This window comes from Pan troglodytes, chromosome 3 (genome assembly GCF_028858775.2).
Source record: "Pan troglodytes isolate AG18354 chromosome 3, NHGRI_mPanTro3-v2.0_pri, whole genome shotgun sequence".
NCBI classification, from domain to species: Eukaryota; Metazoa; Chordata; class Mammalia; order Primates; family Hominidae; genus Pan; species Pan troglodytes.
The window spans coordinates 23,648,518-23,666,035 of NC_072401.2; the positions used below are offsets into that span (position 1 = coordinate 23,648,518).

At 33.8% G+C, this 17,518-nt stretch overlaps 1 protein-coding gene across 4 annotated transcripts in view; it reads left to right on the top strand.

Moving 5' to 3' along the window:
* LOC461139 (cytosolic beta-glucosidase) overlaps positions 1 to 17,518 on the top strand; it is a 1,143,797-nt gene that overhangs the window by 540,317 nt on the left and 585,962 nt on the right. For all 4 annotated transcript variants that reach the window (XR_008547754.2, XR_010156492.1, XR_010156491.1 and 1 more), the window contains exon 9: positions 9,042 to 9,226. The gene's annotated coding sequence lies outside the window, so the exon portion shown is untranslated. The remainder of the gene's footprint in view (positions 1 to 9,041; positions 9,227 to 17,518) is intronic.

Sequence of the window (17,518 nt, forward strand, 5' to 3'; positions counted from 1 at the left end):
CCAAAGTGCTGGGATTACAGGCATGAGCCACCATGCCTGGCCCATTTGTTGATTTTTAAAGGGTTTTTTTGTGACTCTATTCCTTCAGTTCTGCTCTGATCTTGGGGTTATTTCTTGTCTCCTGGTAGTTTTCGGGATTGTTTGCTCTTTGTTCTCTAGTTCTTTTAGTTGTGATGTTAAATTGTTGACTTGAGATCTTTCTAGCTTTTTGATGTGGGCATTTAATGCTATAATTTTCCCTTTTAACACTGCTTTAGCTGCATTCCAGAGATTCTGGTATGTTGTCTCTTTGTTCTCATTTGTTTCAAATAACTTCTTGATTTCTGTCTTAATTTCATTGTTTATCCAGGAATCATTCAGGAGCAGGTTGTTCAATTTTCATGTAGTTGTGTGGTTTTGAGTGAGTTTCTTAATCTTGAGTTCTAATTTGATTGTGCTGTGACCTGAGAGACTGTCATGATTTCAGTTCATTTGCATTTGCTGAAGGAGGAGTGTTTTATTTCCAATTATGTGATTAATTTTGTACTAAGTGCCGTGAGGTGATGAGAAGAATGTATATTCTGTTGTTTTGGGGTGGAGAGTTCTGTAGAGTAATTAAAACAGCATGGTATGAGTAAAAAAACAAACACATAGACCAATAAAACAGAAGAAATAACTCGGAAATAAAAATACACACCTACAATCATCTGATCTTTGACAAACCTGACAAAATGCAGCAATGAGGAAAGCAATCCCTATTTAACAAATGATTCTGAGAGAACTGGCTAGCCATTATGCAGAAAATTGAAACTGGACCCCTTCCTTACATTCTATGCAAAATTCAACTCAAGATGGATTAAAGACTTAAATGTAAAACTCAAAACTGTAAAAACACTAGAGAAAATCTAGGCAATACTATTCAGGACATGGGCGTGGGTAAAAACTTCATGACAAAAATGCCAAAAGCAATTGCAACAAAAGCAAAAATTGACAAATGGGATCGAATTCTACTAAAGAACTTCCACACAACAAAGGAAACTATTATCAGAGTGAACAGACAATCTGCAGAATGGGAGAAAAATTTTGCAATCTATCCATCTGACAAAGGTCTAATATCCAGCATCTATAAGGAACTTACACAAATTTACAATAATAAGACAAACAACTTCATTAAAAGGTAGGCAAAAGATATGGACAGACACTTCTCAAAAGAAGACATTCATGTGGCCAAGAAACATGAAAAAAAGCTCAACATCACTGATCACTAGAGAAACACAAATCAAAACTACAATGAGATACCATCTCATACCAATCAGAATGATGATTATTAAAAAGTCAAGAAACAACAGATGCTGGCAAGGTTGCAGAGAAAAAGAAATGCTTTCACACTGTTGGTGGGAGTGTAAATAAGTTCAACCATTGTGGAAGACAGTGTGATGATGACTGAAAGATCTAGAAGCAGAAATACCATTCTACCCAGCAATCCCATTACTGGGTGTATACCTAATGGAATATAAATCATTCTATTATAAAGATACGTGCACGCCTTTGGGAGGTCGAGGTGGGTGGATCATGAGTTCAGGAGATCAAGATCATCCTGGCTAACACAGTGAAACCCTGTCTCTACTAAAAATACAAAAAATTAGCCAGGTGTGGTGGAGGGCGCCTGTAGTCCCAGCTACTTGGGAGGCTGAGACAGGAGAATGGTGTGAACCTGGGAGGCAAGCTTGCAGTGAGCCGAGATCGCACCACTGCGCTCCAGCCTGGGCGACAGAGGGAGACTCTGTTCCCCCACCACCCCCCCCCCAAAAAAAAGATACGTGCACATGTATGTTCATTGCAGCACTATTCACAATAGCAAAGACATAGAATCAACCCAAATGCCCATCAATGATAGAGTGGATAAAGAAAATATGGTATATATACACCATGAAATACTACACAGACATAAAAAGGAATGAGATCATGTCCTTTGTAGGACATAGATTAGCTGGAAGCCATTATCCTCAGCAAACTAATGCAGGAACAGAAAACCAAACACCTAATGTTCTCATAAGTGGGAGCTCAGTGATGAGCACACAGGGACACAAGGTCGGGACAATACACACTGGGGCCTGTCGAGGGTGGGGTGGGGGGAGGGAGAGCATCAGGAAGAATAGCTAATGGATGCCGGGCTTAACACCAAGGTGATGGATTGATCTGTGCAGCAGACCACCATAGCACACTTCTAGCTATGCAATAAAACTGCACATCCTGCACATATTCCCTGGAACTTAAAAGTTGAAGAAAACAACAACAAATCATCATCATCATCATCATCATTATCATGATCTAAAATATTAGATTAAAGGAAAAAAGTAATGAAAGTTTGTTTTACTTATCAAGAGATAGTGATTAGATACAAACTTTTTTAAAATAAAGTTTTAACTTTACAGAGAAATTGTAAAGATAGTACAGAGAGTTTCCATAGCTCCTGAATAATTTCATCTATTATTAACATCTTTTGTAAGTTGATCACCTGGCTAACATGGCGTTTGTGTCATGTTTCTCCACTGTAAAGTTTTCTTCTTCTCATTGAACAATATACTCTCTTGAAGGAAGTCACTACGTTCTGTCCACAGTCAAGATGTAGGGCCTTATGCAAGCAGATTATCCACTTTCTTGCAAGCAGATTATCCATATAATGTATGCAATTTATTATTAAAATATAGGTTATTGGGAAATCCCAGGATGGAATGTGAAATGTGACAAATCAATCTCACTGTATTACAAATGTGGGAAGCAACATCACCACAAAGGATGACGGATAACACGCTGATTTAACTAGAAATGAGTGGAATTTGTAAAATTACAGGCAAAAAACAGTGCATATTAAGTATGGGAATTGAGTGGAAAATGTTGTTTCGTACAGAACAATTAGTTTAAAATTATTGTACTGCTCTACATGTATACAAGAATTGAACAATTAAGTAAGTGGATGGTGGGTAATGGGAGCCAGGTGGGAAGTCAGGATTTACCCATAAGCAAAGGGAGGAGGCTAGAATAATCCATATTTTAATAGATAAGAGTTGTAGACATCAGTATGAACTCATGTGTAACTTTATATACATATGTATGGTTACATAGAAGAAGTATTTATAGATGTGTATATACACAGGTTAGTATACATGTGTATGTTTTCTTCATCAATCTGGAAGTAAAAACATCCCAGTATGTTAACGAGTATATCTGGAGCTCAGGTCTTGGTTCTGAGTACCATTCTTAAATAAAAGGAGCCAAGGCTCCTTTAAGAAATGGCCGGTCTAGGCCTGGGGCTTGGAGCATCTTGTATTGCTAATGGTAAGGAAATGATGAGGAAAAAAAAAACCAAAAAAACAAAATTCTGCTCTGACGGAACCCTGTCAAAGGATACAGAGACACTCGAAGAGCTTCTAATAGCCAAACCTGGAATAATGGGAACTAATAAAATTAAATAATATTAGATTATAAAATAAATATGTATGATCCCACATGGGTATCAATTATTGAATATGTAAATGAGGGAGAAGAAACAAGTATCCCATGCAGAAAAAAATTAAAATGTAATTTTATAAAAGATAAGACCACTAATTTTTTTTCAAATATTTTAAGGTTGATTCAGGGAAAAATACAGAATAAAAGCATGATTTTCAAATTACAAACTAGCATTAAAAATAGTTTAAAAATAGATCATGGTCAAAAAAAAAAAAAAGAACGCAAGTTGAGTATCCCTTATCTGAAGTGTTTGGGATTAGAAGTGTTTCGGGCTAGGCGCGGTGGCTCACGTCTGTAATCCCAGCACTTTGGGAGGCCAAGGCTGGTGGATCAGGAGGTCGGGAGATTGAGACCATCCTGGCTAACACGGTGAAACCCTGTCTCTATTAAGAATACAAAAAATTAGCCGGGCGTGGTGGTGGGCGCCTGTAGTCCCAGCTACTCTGGAGGCGCAGGCAGGAGAATGACATGAACCTAGGAGGCAGAGCTTGCAGTGAGCCGAGATCGCGCCACTGCAATCCAGCCTGGGCGACAGCGCGAGACTCCATCTCAAAACAAAACAAAGACAAAACAAAAAAAAAAAGATTCAGATTTTGGATTTTTTTTGGAGTTTGGAGTATTTGCATCATACCTGGGTTAGCATCTCAAACCTAAAAATCTGAAATCCAAAATACTCCAATGAGCATTTCCTTTGACTGTAACATTAGCGCTCCAAAAGTTTTGGATTTTTGAGCATTTTGGATATCACATTTTTGGATTTGAGATGTTCAACCTTCACTTATCAGGGAAATTAAATAAAAATGGAAGACTAAAGATCAAATGCAACATTTATTTTTTTCATATAAGAAATGTTAATTCATTCGTTCTGAGGTTATGCTAAGACCAATTCATGTTGAAAAATTTTCCAGGCTATTCCAAATTGTATTGAATTTTGTGAGCTGCTGATACTACAGAAAAAAATTTTAAAAGTATCTATGTTATATTATGAAACAAAAGGAATGCAACATCAAATGTAGAGAACATTTTTGTAAAGATTATTTAAATTCTTTATACTTTTTAGAATATCAATGAAATGAATAATTTTCCAGAAGGAATTTTTTGTTAAAATGAATACTTTATGATGAAGCTTAAAATAATTTCATAAATATCAAATAAATAGAAAATAATATCAAAGAAATAATTATCAAAAGATCATTCTCACCAAATTAGGTTGTGTTTTGAAACTGATGTGAGTTTAACTAGTTCATATTATAAAAATTGATGGAAAGCTTCCAAATTTCAATTATGAATAAAGCATAATCCTGTGCCAAAACTTAAGAAAAATGGAACATTAAAAAAGATTAAACATCTTTAGAACCACAGCTGCAAAATATTAGCAAATCAGATGTAGCTCCTTACTAAATGATAGTGCACTCTGACCAAATAGGTTTTTATTCCAGGAATGCGCTAACAATTCAATATTAGGAAACCAAATAATAATTCATCACAACAATCGATCAAAGGAGAAAAAAGAAAATTTTATCTTGAGAGATACTGAAAAAGTGCTTTAAACTAATTCAACATCAATTATTGATAAAAAGTGTTAGTCAATTAGGAATTGGAGATCAAGAATAAATCCCCAAAATGATGAAGGCTAGCTATTTCAAACTGACAGCAAACATTATGTCTAATTGTAAAACATTAGAATCATTGTCCCTGAAGTCAGGAATAAGGGAACGATTGCTCTTATTGTTTTCTCAGTTAATTTATTTTTAAGTAAGTATTATTGATGTATAAACAGTAAAATAGTCTTTTAAGTATACAGTTTGATGAGTTTAGACAAATGTAGTTATATAATTATCAGAATAAAAATGGAATTTTTTTTCAGTTCATCATATTTTCTCTTGCCCTTTTGCCTCTCTGTCAGTTTCCAGGCCTTGATGACGACTCTTCTGATAACTTTCCCTGTATATTTAGTATATTTATCTTTTTTATTAGAATGTCCTGTCATATAGTATATAGCTTCTGTGCAATATATGATGCTTTCAAAATTCATCCATGTTGTTGCATGTATCACTAGTTTATTATTTTTTATTGCTGGGTACTATTTCCTTATATGGATATATTACATGTTGTTTATTCATTTATAAGATACATTTTTGCATTATTCCTGATATTTAGTTAGTATGAATAAAATTGGTATAAACATTTGTGTACATGTCTTTGTGTGAAGATAGGTTTTTGGTTCTCTTTGCTGAATATACAAAAATAGTGTCTTAGACCATTTTGTATTGCTATAACAGAATACCACAGACTGGGTAACTTATAAAGAAAAGAAATTTATAGCTCTGAAGGCTGGGAAGTCCAAGGTAGAGGGGCCCACATCTGGCGAGGGCCTTGCTGCTGTGTCTTCCTAGGGGTAAAGGTGGGAAGGCAAGAGAGCAGGAGAAAGTAAGAGAGAAAGGTGGCCAAACTTGTTCCTTTTATTGAGAACCCACTCCCATGAGAACTAATCTACTCCTGCTATAATCCCATTAATCCATTGATGAGGGCAGGCTCCTCATGACCTAATCACCTCTTAAAGGTCCCAACTCTTAACACTGTTGCATTGGGAATTAAGTTTCCAGTACGTGAACTTTGAGGGACATTTTTAAAACACAGCAAATAGAATTACTAGATTATATAATCAGTGTGTATATATATATATATATATATAAACTTTACAAATATTTGTCAAACTATTTTCTAGAGAGGTATACTATTTTGCATTTCACAAGATAAGTATGAAAAGTTCTAGATTTCCATATCACCAGCATTTAATATTGTCAGTCTTTTTAATTTTAGTCATTTTAGCAGATGATAGTGACATCTCATTGTTTTTTATTTGTATTTCTACAATAACTAAAGATATTTAAACATATTTTATGTGCATATTTGCCTTCTGTGATTTTCTGCATAGTCAATTATGATATTCATGAATAAACATTTTTTAACTCTATCTTAAAATCTTGAAATCAGGTAATGAGAATTCTCTTTTTATTCTCTTTTAATTTCTATCTAAATTTTGGAATCATCTTCTCAATTTCTAAAAGTAAAACAAATACCTTATAATTTGGATTGAGATTGTCTTGAATCTATGCATCAATTTGGCAGGGATTGACATTTTTTTGTATTAGTCAGGGTCCTTCAGAGGGACGGAACTAATAGGATCTATGTATATATGAAAGGGAGTTTAGTAATGAGAATTGACTCACATGATCACAAGGTGAAGTCTCGCAATAGGCCATCTGAAGGGTGAGAAGGAAGGAAGCCAGTAGTGGCTCAGTCTGAGTCCAAAAGCCTCAAAGGTAGGGAAGCTGACAGTGCAGTCTTTGGTCTGTAGCCAAAAGCCTGAGAGCCCCCAGCAAACCACTGGTGTAAGGCCGAGTCCAACGGAGGAAGAATCTGGAGTCTGATGTTCAAGGGCAGGAAGCATCCACAACAGGAGAAAGATGAAAGCTGGAAGACTCAGCAAGCCAGGTTATCCCACCTTCCACCTGCTTTGTTCTAGCCATGCTGGCAGCCAATTGAATGGTGCCCACCCACACTGAGGGTGGGTCTTTTTCTCCCAGTCCACTTACTCAAATTTCAATTGCCTCTGGCAACACCCTCACAGGCACATCCAGAAATAATACATTACCAATTATCTGGGCATCCTTCAATCCACTCAAGTTGACACCTAATATTAACCATTACATTAATATTTATTCCTCTGATCCATGAGTACAGTATTTTTTTTTCTTTTTTTTTGAGAGGGAGTCTCACTCTTTTGCCCAGGCTGGAGTGAAGTGGTGCAATCTCAGCTCACTGCAACCTCTGCCCCCCGGGTTCAGGCGATTCTTCTGCCTCAGCCACCCAAGTAGCTGGGATTACAGGCACATGCCACCATGCCCGGCTAATTTTTGGAATACAGTATTTTTTAAATTTACTTAGGTCTTTTATATTTCTCAGTAATGTTTTATGGTTTTCAGTATACAGACTGCATATGTTTTGTTAAATTTTCTAATGTTTTCGATGCTATTATAGGAAGTATTTTAAAAAATTTTAGAATTTCCAATTGAACACTGCTAGAAATAGTTGCTTTTGTTTCTAATAACCTTGTATTCTGTTATCTTGCTAAAGTCACTCATTTCCTCATGAGCCTTTTTTATTAGCTATGTTGTGATTTTTCTCTGTAGATGATTGTTATCTGTGAATGCACATAGTTTTTAAACATTTTTCTTATGTTAGTATTTTGTTTCTTTGTCCTGCCTTACAGTCTTTGCCAGAACTTCTGGTACAATGTTAAATAAATGTAGTGAGGGCAGACATACCTGCATTGTCCCTGATCTTATGGAGGAATCAGTCTTTCAGCATTTATATGTTAGATGTGGTTTTTTAATAGAAGTGCTTTTCAGTGCTAAATTCTCCATCATTAATTGTGGAATTAAATATATTTCCTTGTATTTCTATAGCAAATATATTTTTGCATTATTATATTTTCCTGATAAACTTATCCCATTATTTTAATGTAATACAATATTTCCTTTTCTCAAGTCTAGTTTGTCTGATACTATTATAGCCACTTCAGTTTTCTTTCCATTAGAGTTGTGTGGCATATTTGCTATTGATTTTAACTAATCTATGTCTTATATTTGTCATTGATCTCTTTGTTGGTAGCATATATTATTGTTTTTTATATGATTTTAAAATCTATGCCTTTTAATTTAGCATTTATATAATTTGCATTTAATGTAATTGATGTATATGCTTACATTTAAATATACTATCTTGCAATTTTTTTCTATTTATACTATCTGGTTTTTGTTTCTTATTTTTACTTTCTATTTTTAATTTATTACTTATAATTATTTTATATTAGTTACCATAATGTTTACTATGTAGATATATATATCTTTATCTTGTCACAGTCTGTTGCCTGATAATATTGCGTTGCTTTTTGTAAAGTATAGCAAACTTAGAATACTTCATTGACTTTCTTCTACACTCTTTGCTATTTTTGGTCAAATATTTTAATTCTACATGTAAGTACCACAATACCTTGGTACTATCGTAGCTTCAGACAGTCACATCATTTAAAGATATTAAACATAAAGAATAACATATTTTATATTTACTCACATTTTTATTCCTTCTCAGGTATTTTATTTCTTTTATAGATCCATGTTCCTGTCTGGTATCATTATTCTTTTGCCTGAGAACGTCCTTTATTATTTCTGATGGTGCAGGTCTAGAGATAATTTCTTTTACCATGCGTATTCCTTAATATGTCTTTACTTCATCTTTATTTTTAAATTTTTCTTGATAAACTTTATTTTTAAAACAGTTTTAGGTTTACAGAAAAACTGAGTGGATAGTACAGAAATTTTCTATACATTTATCTCTCCCACACACACACGGTTTCCTCTATTATTAATATGTGTATTTGCATAGTATATTTGTTACAGTTTGTAAGCCAATACTGGTATACTATTGTTCACGGTTTATTCAGATTTCCTTCATTTTTACCTAATATCATTTTCCTATTCCAGGATCCCATTGAGGACGCCACATTATGTTTCATTGCCATGTCTCCATAGACTCTTCTTGGTTGTGATGGTTTCTCACGCTTTTCTTGGTTTTGAAGACGTTGACAATTTTCTTCCATTGGGATTTGCTTGATGCTTTTCTCATGATTACACTGGAACTGTGACTTTTTAGAAGGAAGATCATAGAGGTAAAGTGCCATTTTTATTACATATAAAGCTTATTATTAACATAACTTCTTACCACCGTTGATGATTTTCATGTTCCCTTACTGTAATTCTTTTGTTTTTTTCAAATTGTAATCTTTGGAAGGAAAAGTCACTGCGTACAGTCTACACTTAAGGAGTGGAAGTCATGTTCCATCTCCTTTAAAGTGGAATCTCTACATAATTCACTTGTTATTCTTCTTCATTGGAGATGTGTCTTTTTCCTCATTTATTAATTTATTTAATAATTTATTTATAATAATATGAATACATTGTTATTTATTTTATTCTTTTGCATATAATCCAATACCATTTTAATTTGTTGCTCAAATTGTTTCAGATTTGGCCATTGGCAACTCTTTCGAATGGCTACTGTGCACATATGACATATCACCATCCAGTTTTTAAAAGCTTTTTTACTTTCTACCATTAGCATGATGCTCCAAGCTTATCTTGTACATTTCCCGCTGCAGTCCAAGAATCAGCTGTTTATCAAAAACCTCTGGTTTACTTTATTGGAGAACAGTATTAGAAAGTAATATCTAGGTGCTGGATGTGGTCATTGCTGCTGAGGTGTAATTTCTATTTTGCTCCTTTTAGCTGACAGAGAAAGGAAACTGTCAAACTAATTCTAAAATGGTTGCACTATTTTACATTCCTATCGCCAATGACTAAGAGTTTCTGTTGTGCTGCATCCTCAAATATCAGCATTTGATGTTGTCAGATGTTTGGATTTTAGCCATTTTAATAGGTTTGTGCTATCTCATTGTTGTATTAATTTGCAATTTTAAAATACAAAAGGTTTTAAACATTTTTTTAATATCCTTATCTGTACATCTCCTTCGGTGAAGTGTCTGTTCAGATATTTTGCCTGTTTTTAAATTGGGTTGTTTGTTTTATTATTGTGGAAAATTCACCGTTCTCTGTATATTTTGAAAATAAGGCCCCTATCAAATATGCATTTTGCCATAATTTTATCCCAGTCTATGGCTTGTCTTTTCATTCTCTTTACATTGATATTTACAGAGAAGAATGTTTAAATTTTTAATAGTAAAGTTCAACTTATCAATTTTTTCTATCATGGAGCATACTTTTGGTTATATATAAAAACTATTAGGAAACACAAGTTTACCCACATTTTATAATATTTTTCTAGAAGTTTTAGGAGTTTGCATTTTACATTTAGATCTAAGACCAATTTTGCCTTCATTTTTATAAAAGGTACAAATTATTAAATTCTTGTATTTTTTTGGCTATGAATATCTAGCACTATTTGTTAAAAGACTGTCTTTTCTACATTGTATTGCCTTTGTTCCATTATCAAAGACAAGGTGATTATAGGTAGGTAGGTCTAATTCTGGGATCTTTATTTTGTTTCCTTGATCTATGTGTCTATTATTTTGTCAGTATCATGCTGTTCTTATCACTGTAGCTGAAGCTGATGAGTCTGAAGATAATAAGTCTGAAGTTGAGTAGTAATATCAATCCTCTATTTTGTTCTTTTTCTTCACAATTGTGTTGGTTACTCCAAGTCTTTTATCTTATCATACAAACTTTAGATTCAATTGATCAATATTCATGAAATAGTTTGCTGAAATGTTGACTGGGTTGTGCTGAATCTATAGATCAATTTGGAAGAACGGACATCTGAACAATGTTCCATGAACATGGTATATTTTTCTACTAATTTACATCATTTTCAAATTTATTTTTTCAGTTTTTTTAGTTTTCCATATATACATCCTATACATATTTTGTCATATATGTACCTAAATGTTTCATTTTTTGATATTGATGTAAATAGTATTATGTTTTAATTTTAAATTCAAATTGCTCATTGCTGGCATAAAAGAAGTATTTTTCATATTTACCTTGTTCCCTATGACTTTGCTACAATTAATTCACAGTTCCATTTTCTTGTTGATTCATTAGGATGTTCTACATAAATAATCCGGTCATCCTTTTAAAAAGACAGTTTTCTTTTTTCATTGATGATCTGTATACCTTTATGACCATTCCTTGTCTTACTGTACTAGGTAGGACGTCCAGTACAATATTTAATAAGACTGGGGAGAGGGGACATTGATTCTTTGTTCTTAATCTTAAAAGAAAAATATACAGGTACTTGCCATTAAGTATGATGCTATCTGCAGTTATTTTGTAGATGTTCTTTATCAAGGTGAGGAAGTTCACCTCTAGTTTTCTGAGCTTTTTTTTTTTTGCCATAAATGTATATTGGATTGTGCCCAGTGCATTTTCTGCATCAATTGATATGATTATGTGATTTTTGTTCTTTAGCCTATTGATATGATGGATTACATAGATTGCTTTTCAAATGTAGAGCTAGCTTTGCATAAATGGAATAAATGCCACTTGCTTATTTTGTATAATTCTTTTTGTACATTGTTGGATTCAACTTGCTAATGTACTGTTGAAGATATTTTATTTAGTTCCATAAGAGATATTGGCAAGTAGTTTTCCTTTGTTTAGAATGTCTTAATCTGGTTTTAGAATTGTATAATGCTGGCATCATAGAATTAGTTAGGAAATGTCTATTTCTGTTATCTAAAAGAGATGGTAAAGAACTGGTATTGTTTCTTAAATGTTTGGTAGAATTCACCAGTGAAAGCATCTTGGTCTGGTACTGTCTTTAAAAAAATTATTAATTACTTTTTCAATTTAATAATTATAAACCTATTCCGGTTATCTATTTCTCCTTTTGTGAATTTTTTGGAGTTTGTGTCTTTCACAGAATTGGTCTGTTTTATCTAAGTTATTTAATCAGTGGGCCTAGAGTTACTCATAATATTCCTTTGTTATCCTCTTAATGTCCATTGGATCTTTAGTGATGATGCGTTTTTTTTCTTTACAATATTAGTAATTTGTGCCTTCCGCCTTTTATTTTTTTGGTTAGCTTAGCCAGAAATTTGTCAAATTGATTGATCTTTTTGAAAACCAGCATTTGGGTTTGCAGACTTTACAGATTTTCTGATTTTAATTTCATTGATTTCTATTCTAATTTTCACGATGTATTTTCATCTGTTTTTATTAGGATTAAATTGCTCTGATTCCTTTCTTATTTCATAATATTTTATGTTATGAATATTATATAATTCATAATTACAGTACATAACTAATAATTGTTATAAAATGAATAATAACATATTGTAATATTATTTCATAATATATGCAGTCAATGCAATAAATTTTTTTCTATTGGTGCAGAAGGATATGCACTGCGGTGCAGAGTTTCATAGCACCATTTTTGCTATATTGCACACATTTTAATAAGTTGTCTTTTTATTTCACATAGTTAAGATTATTTTAATATTTCCATTGAGTTTTTTTTTTGTTTATATTTGACCCAGGTGTTATTTAGAATAGTGTTATTTAAGCTTCATATATTTTGGAATTTTCAAGCTTTCTGTTATTAAAATTTAATTAATTTAATTAAAGCTAATTAAATCAATTTAATTCCATTCTAATCTGAGATTGTACTTTGCATTATTTCTATTCTTTTAAATATGGTATGGTAATTTTACAGTCCAGAATGTTGTCCATCTTGTTGAATATTCCATTTGAGTTTGAGAAGAATGAGTATTCCACTGTTGTTGATTGAAGTAGTCTACAAATGTCAGCTAGATCCAGTTGATAAATGGTGGTGTTTATTTCAACCATGCCTTTCCCAATTTTCTACTGGTTGTATTTATCAGATGCTGAAAGAGGGGTATTGAAGTCTCTAACTATAATCATAGATTTGTCTATTTCTCATTGCTTTTTTCTCGGTTTTGTCTCTTTAATGATTTGTTTTCAGGTGTGGAAAAGTGGTTCTTTTATTACTATGTAATGCCTCTCTTGTAGCTCTGATAATTTTTCTTGGTCTGAATTCTGCTTATCTGAAGTTAATATAACTACCTCCACTTTCTTTTGATTAGTGTTAGCATGATACATATTTCCACATGTCTTTACTTTTAACCTGTCTTGCTTTTTATTTAAAGTAGGTTTCTTGTAGACTACTTATAGTTGAACCTTGTTTTCTTTTTTTAATTCAGTCTGATAGACTGTCTCCTAATTGTTATATTTAGACCCCTCACATTTAATGTGAATACTGACATATTTTGATTAGTGTCTATTGTGTTTTGAATTTTGTATATTAATTGCACTTACCCTTTACTTTTTAAAAAAGTATTTTACCTTCTCTGGCTTTAACTGAGCCAGACTATTATTATTTTTTCTCTTAGTATATCAATGGTGCTTCTTTTCAAAGTATTTTAGTGGCTGTCCGAGAATTTATGATATACATTTGCAACTAACCTAAGTCTACTTTCAAATAACACTATACTGGCTGGGCGCGGTAGCTCATTCCTGTAATCCCAGCACTTTGGAAGCCAAGGTGGGTGTTTTATTTGAGGTCAGGAGTTTGAGGCCAGCCTGGCCAACCTGTCTCTACTAAAAATACAAAAATTAGCCAGGTGTGGTGGCTCATGGTTGTAATCCCAGCTACTTGGGGGGCTGAGGCAGGAGGATCGCTTGAACCCAGGAGGTGGAGGTTGCAGTGAGCCGAGATCACGCCACTGCTCTTCAGTATGGGTGACAGAGTGAGATGCCATCTCGAACAAATAAACAAACCCACTATACTGCTTCAGGGTAGTGCAATTACCTTGTAAAAGAGTATCTCCAATTTCTCCTTTCTTTTGTTCCTTATAAAATTGCTGTAATTCATTTTACCTAACCATATTTTATCATCACTAAATACACTGTTATTCTTATTTCTTTGAACAAACAAGTATCTATGCAATCAATTAATAATTAAAACAATAAAAGATTTTATTTTATCTGCATTTATTCATTCACCAGTTTCTTTATGTGGATGTTAATTTCTTACCTATTTTAATTTCTTTTCCTTTGAAGATTTTCTTTTATTAACAACATTTTACAAGACAGTTCTTCTGACAGATTTCTTCATATTTTGTTTGAGGAACTCTTTATTTCTACTTCAGTTTTGAAGAATAATTTCACTGATTATAGAATTCTAGCTTGGTGGTTTTGTTTTCATTTCTATACTTTAAATATTTCGCTCCACTGTCGTCTTGTTTGCATCGTTTCTGATAAGAGGGCTACCGCAATTCTTATCTTTGCACCTCTACAGTTAAGGCATTTATCCACACCTTTGGCTGCTTTCAAGATTTTATCTTTGATTTTCTGCAGGTTGAACAAGATTTGCCAAGGTGTAGGGCTTTTTGTTATTGTTGTCTATTTTTTTCCCCCACTTATAGTACTCAGTGCTTTTTGAGTTTCCTATATGTGTTGTTTGGTGTGCATCATTAATCTGCAAAAGTTCTCAGCCATCTTTAATTCAAATAATTATTCTGTTCCTTTCTCTCTTTCATCTCCTCTTCTCATTTTAATTATGCAGATGTAACAATTTTTATAATTGTCCCACAGTCCTTGGGCATTCTGGATTTTAAAAATTTTTTTTTAGTTTCTATTTTAGTTAGGAAGTTTTCGTTCACATGTCTTCAAGCTTATCAATTCATTCCTCAGCTGTCTCTAGTCTTCTGATGAGCCCATTCAAAGTAGCCTTCACTTCTGTCAAAATATCCTTTAGTTCTATCATTCATTTTTGATATTTTTATCAAGTTTTCATCTCTCTGCTTACCACCTATACTTGCATGTTTTGTACTTTTTTTCTTTTTGAGACGGAGTCTCTGTCTGTCACCCAGGCTGGCGGGCAGTGACATGATCTCAGCTCACTGCAAGCTCTGCCTCCTGGGTTCACGCCACTCTCCTGCCTCAGCCTCCTGAGTGAGTAGCTGGGACTATAGGCACCCACCACCACGCCTGGCTAATTTTTTTTATTTTTAGTAGAGACGGGTTTCACCGTGTTAGCCAGGATGGTCTCGATCTCCTGACCTCGTGGTCTGCCCACCTTGGCCTCCCAAAGTGCTGGGATTGCAGGTGTGAACCACCACACCCGGCTATACTTTTTTAACTAATGAATTTAAGATATTCATCATGGTTGTTTTAAATTTTCTAGGTGATATTTTGAAAGTCTGTGACTCTAACTAATCCTTGTCCTGATGCTCATTTTGTCTCCTCAGAGATTGGGGTTTTTCCTTGCTTTAGCTAGTCTTGTACTTTTAGTTGAACTCTGGACATGATGTATTGCATAATAAGAACTGAGATAAATAGACTTTTAGTGTGAGATTTTATGTTAATATTGCTAGGGACTAGGCTATGTTTAATATTTACAGTATATTTACATGTAAAAAGCTTCCATTTTCTTCATTGTCCCTATTTATCTTTATTTTTCCTGTTGTCTTTGGATTTCTCTAAGAATGCCTAAATCAAGTCCGTGTCTTGCAGTGTTTTCCATCATAATAATCTACTGTTATTACACTGAAGTTATGTTGATGTGGTGGTAAGGACTGAGGGAAGGAAAGCGTTCTATAATCTTATAACTGCACTCCAGACTGGGCGACAGAGCGAGCCTCCGTCTCAAAAAGAAAACTATTTGTTGGACTGAATTTCTGAGTTGTGACATTCAGAAGAGTTTCTTAGCCTTCCCTCCACCCTCTTAGTGTGAGTCAGGAAAGCTAGAGAAGGATGGAGTTGACTAATTGCCTTTCCTCCAGGTAGGCAAGGCCCTGGTAAAACTAGGTTTTCTTGAAGAGCAAGCCTTTGTTATGATGAATGTTCTGAGTGTATTTGAAATGGCTACATTTTTCTCACCCTAATTGAAACTGGAGGGAATGTCTTTTGGATCCTGAGAACCTGATTAATTTTCTGGAGGCAAAGTCCATTAAAATGTGCATCGAGGGCAGGGATCTTAGGCTGCAGCTTCTAGTAGCTTCTCATCTTCACTGTAGGCCACAGCCTTCAGCAGTTATTCACAATTGCCTTTTAAGTGTTCCCACCACTTTCTGGCTCCAGTAGCTTCTGTTATAGGTTAGCTGGTTTGGGGCTGTGATTTTCTATATTCTCCTGTCTCTCCAGTTTTTGTTACGGCACTTTACTCCGTCACCTTAATCCTCTGATGGCTCTAAGAAAAGTTGTTGATTTTTAGTTTGTTCAGCTTTTTTCTTATTGTAAGAACAAAAGTGATGACTTCCAAGCTCTCTGGTTGGAGTTAAAACCAGAAATCTTGCCTTTGTTTTTTAAGAACATTTTCACCAGATATAAAATTCCAGGTTGGCAGTTTTTTCTCTCAGTACTTGAAAGCTATTGCTTTACTATCCTCGTGCTTGGATTGTTTCTCAAGAGAAATATGCTCTTTCTTATCTTAGAACATATAAGAAGGAATAAAACAAGTGAGGGTTGGAGAAGAGGAAGAAAAGGCTTCAAAAACACAGGAAACATTTATTAAAAGATGAATTACCACATCTGGAACAACAGATAGGGAATAATACGCCATTCTGAGGAGGGATACTCTGGCAGACCAGCTGCTAAGCTTGCGATGCTTTTGTCACCCTAGGTAAATTTTAGATCCACAGAACAGAGAAAGAAGTGAGATTTCAACACTCCCATGACTTCGAAGATGAGCAGTGGGAATCGCTTTTATTTGGTGAGGTAGAACACTTTTTCAAAAACATGACAGGAAATGTATAATAAAAAGTATTCAGCTTTAGAAGCAGTCTTAATAAACCAAGCATTCAGGCCCCAAGTTCAAGAACATGGCATGAGAAATGGCAGAATGTCAGGAGTATTAAAAACTCTTGTCTTCCCTAAGATTGGAAATATAGCATCTCATAAATCAAACATAAACCAAATAAGTATTAAGCACAGTTGAAACTTGGGAAGTAAGTACAGAATGTCAAAAATGTAGAATCCTATTTTTCTTTTATTCTTTAGATGGTATTTCAATGATTTACCTCTAAATGAATTTCCTCAATTTTAGGGTTCAGTCTCTGAGCTTTAAAACAAACACATAGTATAGCTATTTACTTATTAGAAAGCAATGTCAAAGTGTAGAACTTGTTGTTTAAGTCTCACCATAATTGGCCATTTTATCAAAGAGTAAAATGCACATAGCTGAATGCACTCATAATATGATTAGTTTGTTATAACATTTTGCTCGATGGGAAGGAAAGTTTCACATAGTCCCTACTTTGGCCTCTAAAAACTTAAGCACTAATAACACAGAAAACTGACACAGAAAACCTAAATATTTTGGAAGTACAATAAATACATTACACAAGTGTGTAATCTAAAAGCAGAATATTATATGTCTTATTGCATGAAGGTATCAAAGTGAAAAATAAGTAGCAGAATATTGC